Source organism: Pseudophryne corroboree, chromosome 7 (genome assembly GCF_028390025.1).
Source record: "Pseudophryne corroboree isolate aPseCor3 chromosome 7, aPseCor3.hap2, whole genome shotgun sequence".
NCBI classification, from domain to species: Eukaryota; Metazoa; Chordata; class Amphibia; order Anura; family Myobatrachidae; genus Pseudophryne; species Pseudophryne corroboree.
This window is the reverse complement of record NC_086450.1, coordinates 233,883,478-233,899,854: the sequence shown is the minus strand read 5'-3', so window position 1 is coordinate 233,899,854 and position 16,377 is coordinate 233,883,478. Positions and strand designations below refer to the sequence as shown.

Below are 16,377 nucleotides of genomic sequence, written 5' to 3'. Positions count from 1 at the left end.
TGGCTGGACTCAGGTTGCTATGTCTATGATGGAGGAACTGCTTGACAGAAAAGCACTGCCTTCTTTTTTGGCTCTTCTTTGTCTTCAAGTTGTTGAGGTGGTTTAGAAGAAAAGGCCACCTTGTCACACTCACCAGCGCAGTGAGTGGCGGGAAAGGCTGGGTTTGGTAAACGGGGACAGCCAGCTCGCCACTTGCCTATTAACCATTTCATTCGCCAATTGTTTTTATGATAAAAAAAAACATGGCAGTTCAGGCTGGGAAATTGGCAGGGGAGACTGGGGACCAGCCCCGCCTCCCTAAGGTAAGTGTAAAGGGAAGGTTCTTCAAAGCAGTGGGCTGAACATATTCCCTGCCATGTCCAGTCTAACGATCTTCAAAAGGTTGGGCCCAGGGGGAAACTCATTGCTGGACTGGGCAGCCAGTAGCCACAAGCCCCATAGTCCCCAGGGGTCCTGGGGCACTACACCAGCTGCTCCACTCCTAGTACAAATACAATCTATTGATTCGTTATTAAATGTAACTGTGACAAATAAGACAAAAAAGATTAAATAAAATCAAAGAAGTGTAAAAGACTCATAGAGCCCCTATGCAAGTCTTTTTTGCCCTCAGCATACTAGCCAAGCGACTACATGTATGGGCAGTTCAGAGTTGTATGCCGCTCATTTGCATATTGCGCAGAAGCTGCATAACTGGGTGGCAACAGAACATTCAGATAAAGGCTGCTGTAAATTACGGTGGAATTGCAGGCTGCCTGCTATCAGACAGATCTTTTGTATCAGGTATAGGGCTCATATATACACAATATACAATATATACACGTGTGCACTATTAATGATAATGCCTATGAAACTAAGCATATAGATAGGGGCAGTTAGTCATATAGATGCATACAATTCTTCATCTAGCCACATTTTTCTCTGCGCATAATGCAAGTGTAATTATGGTCAACTTACGTGAAACTCTGATTCAGACCGTGTTCACAGAGGTGTCCATAGAGGTCTACCTTGCCAGCAGTATGTAGCCTCTGCAGCTGGATCTACTTACAAAAATAGCACTCCTTTAAGTGTTCCTTATATACTTTTATTTTCTAATCTAGTCTCTTTACCATGTAATATGATTATCTGATGAGCTTGCTAAAAATAAGTGTTTAGTGTGGTGCTCACAATTATCCACAACTTCACTTGTTGTAACAAGAAGTCCATTGATCGCTGTGATTTCTATATAAATTAAAATGCAATTATTGGAAATGGACTATTCTGCTTGCATCTTGTGAATGCGAGGGCCTCATAGGTCCTGTGAACTACGGCAAATAGGGAAAAAGGCATGGTGTTTTACTGTATAATAGGCTGATTGTCATTAATTAGGGATGCTTCTCAGTGAGTCATCCTTAAATAACCACAACTGAAACTTTTCATTGCATCCTGCGCCATCTCTGTGTTCTGTCTGTCTCAATGACAGCACACATAGACCCAGCCATCGAGTGCAAATTGAAACTTTGTCTTTTTACAATAGACACTTTTGCATTTGTTTGAAAGTACAGCTGCCACTCAGTCCCCTATTCAATATGCCTTAATGTGTCTTCCCTGAGATTCATTGGAATGAATGAGACATTACAAGGCATACAACATATTCCTGCACGGTCCCTGGTAGTCTCATCAGAGAGTTTATACCAGGAAAATTTGACCAAGATAAAAGAGTATAGTTGTCACCACAGCCAGCCTGGTGTGATTCTAATGAATTCAACCTACACTAAGGGTCACATATGGGTTACAAAGTTCAGTTCATGACAGCACAATTAACTCACAAGCATCCAATATAATCCATAGTAACTAGTTGCATGGGGCATACATTCAATTGGTTGTTTTAGTCTGTCACCTACATACTGTATTTGGAGCCTAAAGATACATAACCCATTGTACCATATATTACATTTACACAGTAACTCTTTTATATAGGACAGCACCATTTTCCAGGGGAAATATACATAGTATCTGAGGTTGAAAAAAGACAATTGTCCATCGAGTTCAACCTACATCATCAATAATCCCCATACTACAGCATTACCTGTACATGGGGGATGAACTAGTGATGCCTATCTATCAAGAACAAAGTGAAGACCTTGCTCGTGTGCTGGACCAGGTTTACTTTACATGCATCAGACATTCTCATGTTCTTAAGAGGATCCCGTTCTGCTCTTCTGAAAGTGAGTGCATCCAATGTGAACCAGCATTACCAGGCCCTCTTTTCCTTTCAGCTCCTTATGGGCCGCACCGCCTGCAGACACCACTGCACTTTCCCCTCTTCAGATATACAGTGCTCATCTCAGTTGATCCTAAGAAAACGACAACATATGAGCTCTATGAGGGAAGAGTTACATCTCTGCTCTTCTATAAGAATGACCTTCTAAGATATGAAAAACAAATGTTAAGAGTTAAGCTGTTGAGTATATACAGTAGCAGTGTCACAGATCACAGGGTACATCTATACAAACTGCACATTTATAAATAACTTCTAAATTCTAACTCAGCCCTCCCAAATAACCACTAGAACAGGCAAACATGGCCATGGCAGGAAGAGGGTGATCCTAGTTAGGACATGAGGTGGACAGAGAGAAACAACGGCAACTGTACAGAATGCAGTATTTCCTACTGATGCATAGAGAATAGCTCATTTAAAAAGTAAGTATTGGGTGGAAAGCCCTTTGATGATTACATGTCATATGAAATACAATATTCATTGAGGAGGATGAAAAAAAAAGGACACAGTAGAATTGGGTCCATGAACCAAGGAATGTGGTTCAATAGATCTACATTAAAAAGTTCTACAGTCAATACAGTAGGTCGACCAGTTCGACCATAAATGGTCAACATGAAAACAGTCGACAGTGTCAAAAGGTCAACAGGATCAAAAGATTGACATGAAATAGGTAGACGGTACAAAAGGTCAACATGGAAATGGTCATCACAATAAAGGTTGACACAATTTTTCACATTGTTTATTTTTTTTTTTTGCATTAAAAAAATTCCCCATTAGTGTACTGCTTCTCTTGCCTTGCTTCAGGTAAGGTGCCTCGCTCCGCTACTGCAGCGCACTGCACAGGTTACTATTCCCAATTGTAGTACATACGGATGGTAAAGGAAGAAATAGCTGAAAGAGTGAAACAAATTAGAGATAAAGTGTGTTGATTATATGTGTGTCAACCATTGTCATGTTGACCTTTTGTACTGTCTAACTTTTACATTTCAACCTTTTGATCATGACAAACTTTTGTACCTGTAGACCTAATGCATGTTGACCAACTGGGGTCGACCTATTGTGTGTTAACCTTTTTACAGTCATCCTATCATCCAGATACTGAATCAACAGAGCCGACCCTAACCAATATGATGCCCTAGGCAAGATTTTGCCTAGTGCCCCCTAGCACGGCCGCTAGTTCTGCCTTTGACCCTGCACCCCTTTCCCAGCTCCATCATCCCCCACCCATAGCAGTCCTCATTTTGGTGCTCCTACCCCCTATATTTTAAATAGGAAAAGTGCACACATTCGGCGCACAGCTCAAAAAAGGCGTGTTCTCGGGAAGGGACATGGCCACACAATAGTACCCCCAATTCAAATTACGCCACACAGTAGTGCAACTTTATTCACATTTTATCATGTGATAGTGTCCCTTTTTCACATTACATCACACAGTAGTACCATCACTTAACCTTATATATGTTACTCCTCACAGCAGTGCTCCTTATTAACATTACATCACACTGAATTGCTCCTTATTCACATTACACCACTCCATAGTACTCTGTATTCACATTAGACCACACAGTAGTGCACTTTCTATACGTTATGCCACACAGTAGAGCACCTTATACACATAATGGCACACATAAGTAATGCATTTATACACATAATACCACACAGTAATGCCCCTTACACATATGACACACATTATTAATGTCCTTATAAACTTAATATACCATACACATTATGCCAACCTTTATTAATGCCCTTATATACATAATGCCCCTTAGACATATGCCGAACACTACTGCACAACCAACCCACCCGCACACAGCACTCACATGACTGCTAACACTGTGACCTCTGCTTGGATACAGATGTGTCCTCGTACATCTTGCCTCAATATGCCATGCAGCAGGAGATGCCTGGCTTTGTGTCAGCTGGCAGCTCTGCTAACGGCGGGCGCCTTGTTTGACAAAAATGCGTTTTATTTGCATTACTATGTGGCTAGGATGCACAAGCAGCTTCTGCTCATTAAAATGATATTAAACATGCCTATATTCTGTGTGCGACTGTGGCTATATCTGCATATGAAATGCTACGTTACAGTGATTTCCTGGAATACACTGTAACATAACATTTCATATGCAGATCCAGCCGCAGTCACACACAGAATATAGGCATGCTGCATATAATTTTAATCAGTAGAAGCTGCGTGTGCCCCTAGGCATTTGCCTAGTTTGCCTATACCTAAAGCTGGCTCTGCGAACTAACATTAACAAAGGTGTTCCAAAGAGCGTATACTGTACTGTGTATATGGGCTGAACATGCTTGCATCCTAAAACACAGACTAATATGGGTTGACTAAAATTTTATTTTATGCATACATAATATATGACACACTCTTCTAAATACCAGTAGCAATCAATTTTTTAAACATTTGTGGATAGACAATCACCCATTTGCTACTAGGTTTCATACTAAAAACGTCTTGCTAAATACACCCATAAATTCTTATAATACAGGCACTATCAATGAAGAAAACTAAACACCTATTAGTGTCAGTGGGGAATTTGCAGTTATCAGTCAGAAACAGTTACCAGTGTTGAAGACCATCAGCAGCAGTAAGTAGTTTCATCAGGGACCAGCAATTGATAAGGGTTGGGAACAAAATCCTGGCAGAATACCAACAGCAGGATCGCGACGGATCGCTGTATTTTTACCCTACTCCTAATCCTTCCCCCAACCCACCCCTTCCTCAGCCTAACCCTAACCGTCCCTTCCCACAGCCTAACACTAACCTCCTCCACCCCGCACCCTAACCCTATCCTCCTCCACCCCCACAGCCTAACCTTAACCTTCCCCCTAGTGTCTAACCCTAAAACCAACCCCAGAACTTACCACTGGGATCCATTGGGATTCTGACATTCAGAATTTCTGCTGTTGGTATCCCGGGATTTGGACTGTTTGAGACCTGACTGCTGGGATCATAAGCGCATCCCATTGATAAGGCTGCTGAGAGTTGTATATGTGTCTGTGTAGGTTTGCAATTATACATCACACCCTTACTATACTTAGTCTATGTTAGAACGTATACTCCTCTCCCCATCCTACCTCACTATCCGCAATCAGGTGCAAGTGTAAACTCAAGCAAACCTGCAAAATTGGCTAATGATATGGCCATGCACAGAAGCAATTTGCTTTCATTTCTCTACGCAATCTGGGATATGTCCATCTCAGCGTCAGCCTCGTAGGGTCTGATTAATCATTTTCAAGTTCTTGCCATTATTTAACTTCAGAACTGATAACATTTTCATGCTACGTGTAAATGTTTCCAGGATTACAATAAGTAAACATGCCACACAGCCCGCAGTGCCATACAAGCACAGGGTAGCTGCAGCCTTAGATAACAAATCCAGATTCTAAGCAGAGTAACTAATACAGCAGCCCTGGCATTGACGTAGCAGAAAATTGCATGTACCGGACAAGCAACTTCTAACAACGACACAGTGATAATAATGGAAACAATGCAATCTACTCAGACCAAGAGAAATCCATTGTCCCAACGGGAAAGTTCCTGTCAGTGAAACTGAGTTACAGCTTTGTATGAAGAATATCTTGCACAACAATTTGTTGCTTTGCTTCACACTGCAAATTTAACAACAGTTTTCTTAATAATATTTATGTTTCATTTGATTTAGCAGTTCTCTACTTCCTGCCATTATAAATATGCTTATGTAATGTGAAACACAAAGTAGTTTCTAGGCAACAAATGTTGGCTAAACATGTTAAAAAAACACCAATGAAAAGAAAAATGATCTTAAGTAATATATTACTGCAGTATTATTCTCTAACCCAGAACACTGGACACATATTCTGTTTATTGCTTCCTCCAGACTGGTTACTAATGCTTTCATTAACACGTACATCACGGCGAACTAATTAGGCACATGTGACAAGACCAGGCAATCTAATCTGCTAGTTTAAACACACATTTACAAACATTATACAAGGGTAGTTCAATAAATAAGGTAACAAAACCTCATTGTGCAAATTTATTCAACTTGTACATAAACGTATAATCAATAGTATGGCCTTGGTACAGATTATTTTTCCACATAGTCCCCATACTTGTCTAAGCATTTGTCCCAACAGTATATCAAGGCATCTATCCCAGCATAGAAATCAGTGTCAAGCTCCTGAAGGCAGGACATGATGGCTTGCTGAACTTCCCCATGTGCATAGTATCCACTGAGATATTCAGTTCATCATCAGTATCACTAACTTCAATGAATCTGTCCTCAAGACCTTCAATGCGGCACAAATTGTCACGCTGCTCATCTTGAACGTCTGTCCAGTAGCGGATCTTGCCACGGGCAAGCAGGACTTTTGCCTGGGGCGCCGCCTTCCGGAGGGCGCCGCACCAGGGCAAGATCCGCTGCTGCTGTGCCCCCCACTGGCCGCCTGCCCCCCGCTGCCGCTGTGAAGGGAAACTAGACGAGTACGCATCTAGTTTCCCTTCGTGGAGAGGTCCTTTACTGTGCGCTGCGCGATGACGTCATCGCGCACCGCACAGCAAAGGTCCTCTCCACGAAGGGAACTAGACGCTACACGTCTAGTTTCCCTTCGTGGAGAGGACCTTTGCTGTGCGGTGCGCGATGACGTCATCGCGCACCGCACATCATTTCAGTCTGTACAGGGGGCGTAAATGACCACGCCCCCTGTACACAGCCACGCCCCCTATTGTCGCCCGGGGCGCACAGCGCCCAAGAACCGGCCCTGCGTCTGTCCTGCCGTTAACAAAGGCAGTGCACCAAACCTAAACCTGTTTCCGTGACATGACATTATCACTGTACACCTCGACAAGTTGGTGATGAATTTCTGCTACTGATATGCTTTTTAGACACAGAAATCTGATCACACTATGCACCTCAATGTTTGACCATGTTTCAGCCATCTCACAACTGATATTGGAACAGTATGACTGGTATACGGCACAGTCTAATGGTCGTGAGAGGAAGCAGAGGAATGAAATAGAGAACATGACACATATGAGAGGTCTTCTTACCTTACTTATTGACCCACCCATGTAAAATCAGATTTTACAATTACTTCTAAGCATGTGAAAAAATGTGTGATCCAAAAACAATGTAAACATGTGAAATTGAAAATGGTGTTCTAAATATTATGAGATCGTATTGCTGTGTGAACTAACACAACTATTTAAAATTGAAGTCTCAAGTATTATATACTTTTACTCCTTTCACACTGAGCGCAAAAACCCGGGATATTGCAGGGCAAGCCTGGGCGACCTGGATCATGGCTCAGTGTGAAAGGGACAACCCTAGTCCAAATTGATGGGGCTTTGACCCTGGTCATTACCCGGGTAGCCTCCAGTGTGAAAGACATATACTGGGTTACAATGCCTAAAAGGAGCTGATTAGCGGTCTCAGCAGTGCTTGGAGATAACATAATTTCCATACGTCCACTGTTAGTCGGAAGGCCCAGGTCATTGGAAGACCTGGCTCTGGTGTGAACAGCAATTCCAAGGAATTACCCAGGCCCATCCACTGGTGTGAAGGGGGTAAGTGACCTAAACCCTAACTCAAACCCCATGTTAAGTATCCCGGGATGAGTCGAGTTTTAATTGTGAAAGTGGTCTTAGATGTGAAAAGGAAAATAGAATCCTGCGCACTTTTCTAAAGGTATCTTAAAGTCTTAGAGTATATATGTCCAAAAGCATACAATAACGTCAATTGAAAAGAAGGGGGTAATCCCCCTGGAATAAAACCTGGTCGGTATTTCTCAAACCAGGCAATCAGCAGTCTCAGTCCTTTTTCCTTCTGTAATGACACTCTCTGGATCCCTTCAGATTTAGATGCAGTATTCACCCGGTCACTGGTCTACCTCTGTTGTTAACAACCTCTCTTGGGTGTATTTATGCAAAACATAAAAGGTGGAGAGACCATAGTGTATACCAATACATTTTAATGTTAAAAACATATCAGAAAGCCAAAAACATGCATACCATATAGGACCTTCTATTGAAGGTACAAAACAGAGTATATAGGGTTTTTTTTAACAGAAGCTCCCCCTACTAAGCTGTACCTCCTTCTGCTCCCCGGCAGCACTGACAGTCCAAACACCAACGCGTTTCAACCTCAATGTAGTCTTTTTCAAGGTGTACCAGGGATCTCCTGCCAGACACAGCAATGGCCGCTCTCTGCGTCATCCAACTGAGACTGTCCTCGGAAGTTGGTGAGATGTCACTGTTAGTAGGAAGACCCGGCTTTGGTGTGAACAGGAATTCCCAGGAATTACCCAGTCCCATCCACTGGTGTGAAGGGGGTAAGTGACCTAAACCCCAGCTCAAACCCCATGTTAAGTGTCCCGGGATGAGACGAGTTTTAATTGTGAAAATGGTCTTAGACTTATCCAGAGGATTCAATTTGATTGGAAGAAAACAGCAGACCAGATTGGTTATTTCTCTCTGAACACAAACAAATAATTTTAGGATATTTATGTATGTGGACAGAATAAACCAGTATCAAATGTATAGGAGGAGAAAAATGCACATACTCTGTTCAGGAAATAATATAGATCTGCACTGCCTGTGGCTGATGGAAAGGTTCTATCTAAGGGGGCAATTAAATTCTTGGTGATGTGCAAGGAGTGTCAACAGAACAGTTTGGTGAGGGTACCACATAGATTTGTGCAGGATAATGAACATAAAATGCTTACAATACTGGGGGTCATCCCGACCGGTTCGCACGCAGCATTTTTTGTTGCAGTGCGGAATGCGCATGCGTGGCGGCCGCAGTGCGCGTGCGCGACATTGCCCAGTGACAGGGGTTGCCGAGTTACGTCGCGGCTACCGACGGAAGCGGTCGCAGAGGCGACCGCTAAGAAGATTGACAGGAAGGAGGCGTTGCAGGGCGGATGCAGACCGTTTGGAGCCGTTTTCAGGGAGTGGTGAGTAAAACGCAGGCGTGTCCAGGACAACGGAGGGCGGAGGAGTGACATCAAAGCCAGGCCCATCATCGCTGGATCCATCGCACAGGGTAAGTATGTCCAGGCCTAGTCTTCTTTTGAGTGAATTTTTTTTAGCTTAGCAGGGCTGCACAAGCGATCGCAGTCCTGCTAAGCTAAAATACACTCCCCCATAGGCGTGGACTATTGATCGCAGCAGCAGCTAAAAGTTGCTGGCTGCGATCAACTCGGAATGACCACCACTTTTTAAGCAATAATGTGTGCAGCCAAACATTATACTACACCAGTGGTTCCCAAATGTGGTCCTCAAGGCACCCCAACAGTCCAGGATTTAGGGATATCCCTGCTAGTGCACAGATGGTATAAGTAAATTGACAGAGGTACTAGTTAAGTCATCTGTGTCTTGGATATCCTTAAAACCTGGACTGTTGGGGTGTGATAAAGCTAAATATTTATCGTATATAATACCCTTTATGAGGTCTAAGAACACTGTACGCTATTTGTGTATGAAGTACCGTAAGGGTACGCTAGTTGCGTAACAATCGCTTTGCCGTGATCGAGACGCTCAAGCGTCACGTTCACTCACGGCCAAGAGATCACAGGCAGGCACGTTATTGGCTGTTAACTAAAGTAATGATTCGCTATAGCGTAGCGAACGCTCGGGACCACGAGGAGATCACCAGCGGAGCTGACGCTCACTATATTAAACCTTTGTATCTAAACCATAAACAGTGTATTGTGCAGTAAAACCTTAGTGTAATGTTAGAGAGTAAATGCAACACAGTATAACCTTATTACCTTTAAAGCTGTTCGAGCGTCACTGACGCTCTGAGATTACTTAATACTATAAGAAATACACAGATACCGTGCTCAGGGTCCAACGCCTAAATATATATTTTGAATGCTATACTTGCAAAAGAGTTAAACACAATACAAGTCATACACTACAATATAACATAGACTACCTAACCAGATAACTACACAGGAAATACAATACAATACAATTTAAGGGAAAATGAGTGAGAAAGAGAAGGAGAGAGAGAGAGAGAAATTGAGAGAGATTGGCCCACAATAACAAGAAGATCAATATAGTTGCGGAGAAACACTTACACACAAGGGGAAACGATCGCATGCGCCTCGATATCCAGCTCCCGATTATCAGCAATGAGAACCGTTGAAGAGAGTGTACTGGATATGGTCGGCCTGCCTATTTATGCCCCACACACAATGCAATTCAATGGTCCCTACAATCTTATTGTTCATTGGACACAGGAATTCGGCTTCGCATTATAACAAAAGGTCATAGGTTGATTCATACAGGTGGGCTGTGACTATTTCCAACAGCTCAGGTGGGAGGGAAACTGGGTTTCCCGCCGCATGGGTAATAAAGTGCAAATAAAGTAAATGTTCATAAACTTCTTATGTCCATAACTATTCGCACGAGCGATTGATCTGCTTCAAACCAACACCGGAATATTTCTAATTAAATATTCTTCCGATGGATACTAAACACCACTGTATTACTCCTGTCTGACCCTTCGTATCAAACAAAGAGGGATTTCTCTGTTCATGAACATTCTATATTAACCAAACTTGCAGAATCTATCAAAGGGACCATGATCTACAAAATACATTATATAGTGAAAATATGTAATGATTGAGTCGCACGCTACGATCGCATAAACTCTACCGTAAATACGCATACCATGCGCCTGCGGGTGCCCGCGACTGTGAGTATGTGCACGTACGGGAGAGCGTACGCATGCGCAGCACGGACCTGTGTGAGGTGCAAATATGGTAGTGTGCATAGAGATATTTTTCTGACTTTGACAGTCCACCCTTTGGCAGTCAACAATAACTGCCACTTCCTGAAAACATTTCAAAAGGAGAAAAATATATGTTAGGGGTTAATACATTTACATGGTTGGGTAAGGGAGGAGAGGAGATGGTAGGAAAAGGGTATGACCTAGTGAGATAGCAGAAGCATGTGTGTATGAATCCGTGCTTGGGGGTCATGTATCATCGTGCCGTACGTGTTTTAAATCAAGCTTCGAGGTATTGCGAAGTATACATGTGAATTCCTTCTTATCCCGTGGTACGGGTCTGTGGATGGGCTGTCAAACTTTACCGAGCTCTTTTCGGCTTTGGTTGTAGCAAAATGGGGGAGCACATTTTAGTTGATGATACATGAATGGGGGAGATATGTGATTGCTGATATCTGTGCCTGTATTCCCTATCGACTATGTGTGTCATTACCTGAGGGTTGTAGAAATGAAGAAAAGACATAATTACGGTAAATGCGGTGGTATTCTATGTCAGGTAAATGTACAGTCGTCGATTGAGGTCTTGTTTGGTGTCTGTTGAATGCAGTCTTCTTTGTGCTTTTGCCCATAAGGTGCGAGCAAAAGCTGTCAATGTCCATAGATTTACAAAAGTGTTGGGCTAGCGTAATTTTAAAATTTCGAGGGAAACTGGGGATCCATGGCATAGTTCATCAAAAATCTGTGTATCAGGTTGTCAAACTTCTTCTTTAATCCCTCTGTTGTCTGTATATCGGCTCATCAAATTCCTCGTCCAAGTGGGTCTTGTTACCTTGGAGAAAACGGAAAAACAGGTGAAAGAAACGGACCGTAGAAATCGCATTTTCATCACATCATTGTTTCTACATTTGGGTCATAAATCAAGTCCAGGTTAATTACAGTTTCCTCACTCCTTAAACTCATTACCCTAGTTCGATGATTGCACTTCATTAAAGCCTGACCGCATCTAAATATCAATCCAATCGATATGACAACACCTAAGATACATAGGAGAAACTTCCCAACATCCATTATGACTCCTTGAGCCCAGTCTCCTAAACCAGAAAACCAATTTTGCGGGTTCAACCATGACACCCAACCAGTCAGCTCATTACCTACAGCAGCAAGAGTGAGATTGTGTCTCCTGCGAAATTCCCACTTCAATTGGAGAATATCGTCCATCTTTTGGTCTATGACCTCGACCGGATCCTCGGTGCTATTCGTAATATATGTGCAACATTTCACGCCGTATTGTGTTGCCAGTGTGACACAATATCCGCCTGTCACTGCTGTGAGGTAATTGAGAACCATCCTATGCTGTACCAGTTCTGTTTTGTAAGCCTGGAGTTCTCTTCCAGTATACCTAAACGTGTCATCATACATTTCAGTGATATTATCTAACAAATTGGCGAGTGCAGAAATGTATTTATAATTCAGCACTCCTCTAGCGGTGCGGGTGAAATCTAACGCGATTAAGAATTGAATCCCGGTGGATTCACTTATCAGATCAGAGGCCGGATGCTCTGTCTTCTCTATCAGGTGCCTTTTAACAACGTGCTCGTAATGGGTGTGAGTATAAGGAGCTTGGGCACCACGGTGTATGTCTTTCATTTTGTCATGTGATACAGTCATTACTTCAGGCAGTACTTTTCCAATATAACACAATCCTTCAGAGTTTGGGGCAAGCCACTTGTACGCCTTTCTCCCGCATATGAAATATGCATCATCGGGGAGAACATATGGGACGGAGTAGGACATAACCATATTACACACCTTCCATGTGAAATCTCCTAACCCTAATTCTTCCATCTGCTTAGTACACGTATCAGGTTGTACGATATGTGCACAGTATCCTGGTGATACCTCTCCAACTCTAGTAATCTTATTTCCTAAGGTATACCTATACCGGAAAGATTTTCCTCTACTGGCTATGTGGCGTACAAGCTCTGTATCTGTAGGCATTCTATCTGCTCTATGCGAAAAGGTCATGGTGTGGTTACTCCATGACACTTCCCAATTTCCCGGTTTTCGGGGATTGGAGATGTTGAAACATAATAGGGACCTATCCACATGGTATTGGTGGAGCTTCAAACTAGGAGGGCTGGAGATATTAAACCTCCGGTCCACTGGTCTCCCACCATTTAACTCAAGTACCTCCTCTATCGTTAAAGGAAATGGTACTAGCCCTGATTTGCTATGACCCTGAGGTACTTGAGAGCATACCCAACAATCCGTTTTGTTTAACACATTACCCACTAAGGAGTGATAGTCACTCAATGGATGCCGGTCCATATGGATATTAAAACTGGATTGGCATTTCTTAATGCACCCATCCTCAATGACATTGTTACAGAGCCTACAGATACAGTTTTCTTCAGCTAACAATCCTTCACAATTCCTTCTATGGTCAATGCTATCGGATCGTTTTCTGATACTCGCCTTTGCTTGTTGATTATGTTGTTCTCGGAAAACTACGCCTCCATCTTTATCATCAGAACCCATTCCAGAACCTCTCTCGACCTCCATGGTACTCTCTCCGGAACAGACTGCTCTGGTCAACATCATGGTCAACAGGAAAATCCGGATCACAGTCTCTTGGGGCAAGTCCATCTTATAGGAGGAGACGAAGAAAAATGAGAGGGGGAAAAAAATAATTGAGGGAGATGGGATGGGAAATTGGAGAAAAACAATAAAAGGGAACAGGGGATCGACAACTGCTTTTGGTCTTGTGATTTTCAATGCTCAGGTGCCGCCTCAGTCCTCCTGGAACAGACACTCTAGTGATACAACCTCTACCGTCTGTTCCTTATCACAGGACTTCTCTGGATCAACGACCTTCTTACAGTGGGACGAATGAACCCAAGTCTCTCTCTCAGCAACCTTCAATGCTGTAGTGCTAGTCAATAAGACCTGGTATGGTCCTTCCCATCTGTCAATAAGGCAACCTGAGCGTAGAAAATTCCGTATCATTACATAATCCCCAGGTTCAATGTCATGACAATTACTATCTGGTAAATCAGGAATCACTAACTTCAGATTATCATTTTGATTCCTCAACTGTTTACTCATGTTAATCAAGTATTTTACAGTTACTTCATTGTTACACTTCAAATCATCCTGAGGGTTAATCATAACATGCGGTTGTCGACCAAACAAGATTTCAAAGGGAGACAGATTAAGAGGGGACCTGGGAGTGGTTCTGATGCTGTACAGTACAATGGGTAAAGCTTCTGGCCATGTCAATCCTGTCTCTGCCATCACTTTACTCAGTTTATTTTTAATAGTGCTGTTCACTCTTTCCACTTTCGCACTCGCCTGTGGACGGTATGGAGTATGCAGCTTGCTATCAATTCCCATCAATTTACACATTCCTTGAAAGACATCACCTGTAAAATGGGTACCCCTATCACTTTCGATAATTCTAGGGATACCATATCTACATACAAATTCCTGCACAATTTTCTTCGCAGTAAACATAGCGGTAATTGTGGCCGCTGGAAATGCTTTGACCCAATTTGAGAAAACATCTATACAAACAAGTACATATTTCAAATTTCGACAAGGGGGTAATTGAATGAAGTCAATCTGTATTACCTGGAAAGGGCCGCCGGCAGGTGGGATATGGGATGGTTCTGTAGGTATTGCCTTTTCAATATTCTTTCTCAAACAGGTAAGGCATGACATGGCTCTTTTACTCGCATGAGAGGAGAATCCTGGGGCGCACCAATATGCCCTTACCAACTTGCACATCCCTTCCTTGCCTAGATGAGTCAGCCCGTGAGCTGCTTCAGCCAAACATGGAAGATATGCTCTGGGGGCCACTGGTTTACCATGTCCATCCGTCCAGAGTCCTGAGGACTCCTGGCCATATCCCTTTGCCTTCCAGACTGCCTTTTCCTGTGTGGAACACAAATTTTGCATCTCACACAACTTCTGTGTGTTGATGGTATTAAATACCATCAGTTGTGTGGTGTCTGTCTGTCTGGGGGTAGCAGCTGCTAACTTAGCTGCTTCGTCTGCTCGGCTGTTACCAAGCGATACTGGGTCTTGGCTATATGTATGTGCTTTACATTTGATAACAGCCACTCTGTCGGGTTCCTGTATCGCTGTTAGAAGCCTTTTTATGTGAGCTGCATGCGCTACCGGTGTACCAGCTGCCGTCATTAAATTTCTGAGGCGCCATAGGGCTCCGAAATCATGGACTACCCCGAATGCGTATCTAGAATCGGTGTAGATATTGGCTGATTTGCCCTTAGCCAATTCACATGCTCTGGTTAGGGCGACCAGTTCAGCAACCTGGGCTGAGTGAGGTGGGCCTAGCGGTTCCGCTTCTATGGTGCCTTGGTCATCTACGACTGCGTATCCAGTACACAAGTCTCCCGAGTCTGACTGTCTATGACAACTACCGTCCGTGTAGAACGTAAGTTCTGCATCTTCCAGTGGGTTGTCACTGATGTCAGGCCTTGCGGTAAAATTTTGGGTCAAATATTCTATACAATCATGAGTGTCTTCCTTTGTATTAAATCCTCCTTCCCCAGTACTCTCATCCTCCACCCTTTGTGTCTGTCCAGACACACTTGGGAGATATGTTGCAGGATTTAATGCACTGCATCTCCTTATGGTGATGTTTACGGGGGCCATTAGTGCCAATTCCCATCTTGTAAACCGCGCTGATGAGACGTGCCTGGTTTGGGCAGAATTTAACAAGGCTGACACTGCATGCGGTGTATGAATTGTGAGGTTGTGACCTAGCACGACGTCTTCGCTTTTCGTTACTAGCAATGCTATCGCAGCAACGCTTCGCAAGCATGTGGGGAGGGATCGCGCTACCGTGTCTAGCTGAGCGCTGTAATATGCTACTGGCCTGCTGGCATCACCGTGCTTTTGGGTTAGTACGCCTGCCGCGCAACCAGCACTTTCTGTTCCGTATAGTTCAAAGGGTTTCCCATAGTCCGGCACACCTAATGCTGGTGCCTGCGTTAGGCACTGTTTAAGTCTCTCAAATGCTGCCTCAGACTCGTCTGTATGCGAAATCCGATCAGGTTTGTTTGAGGAGACCATTTCCTGCAAAGGTAACGCTAAAATGGAAAACCCTGGGATCCAATTACGGCAATACCCACTCATTCCTAAAAATGTTCTGATTTGTTGCTGGGTTTGTGGCAGAGTCATGTCTCTAATTGCTTGAATTCTATCAGCGGTCAAGTGTCTCAGTCCTTGTGTTAAACAGTGTCCCAAATATTTTACCTTAGTTTGGCATAATTGCAACTTGTCTTTGGAAACCTTGTGTCCTGTGTCTGAAAGATGAAACAGGAGCTGTTTCGTATCCTTCAGGGATGCCTCCAATGAATC

General features: G+C 43.3%; 1 long non-coding RNA gene across 1 annotated transcript in view; it reads right to left on the bottom strand.

Moving 5' to 3' along the window:
- Positions 1–1,886: 1,886 nt before the first annotated feature.
- Positions 1,887–16,377, bottom strand: part of LOC134945020 (uncharacterized) — a 78,630-nt gene continuing 64,139 nt past the window's right edge. Inside the window, exon 4 of the long non-coding RNA XR_010182019.1 lies at positions 1,887–2,333. This is a non-coding gene — a long non-coding RNA (uncharacterized LOC134945020). The remainder of the gene's footprint in view (positions 2,334–16,377) is intronic.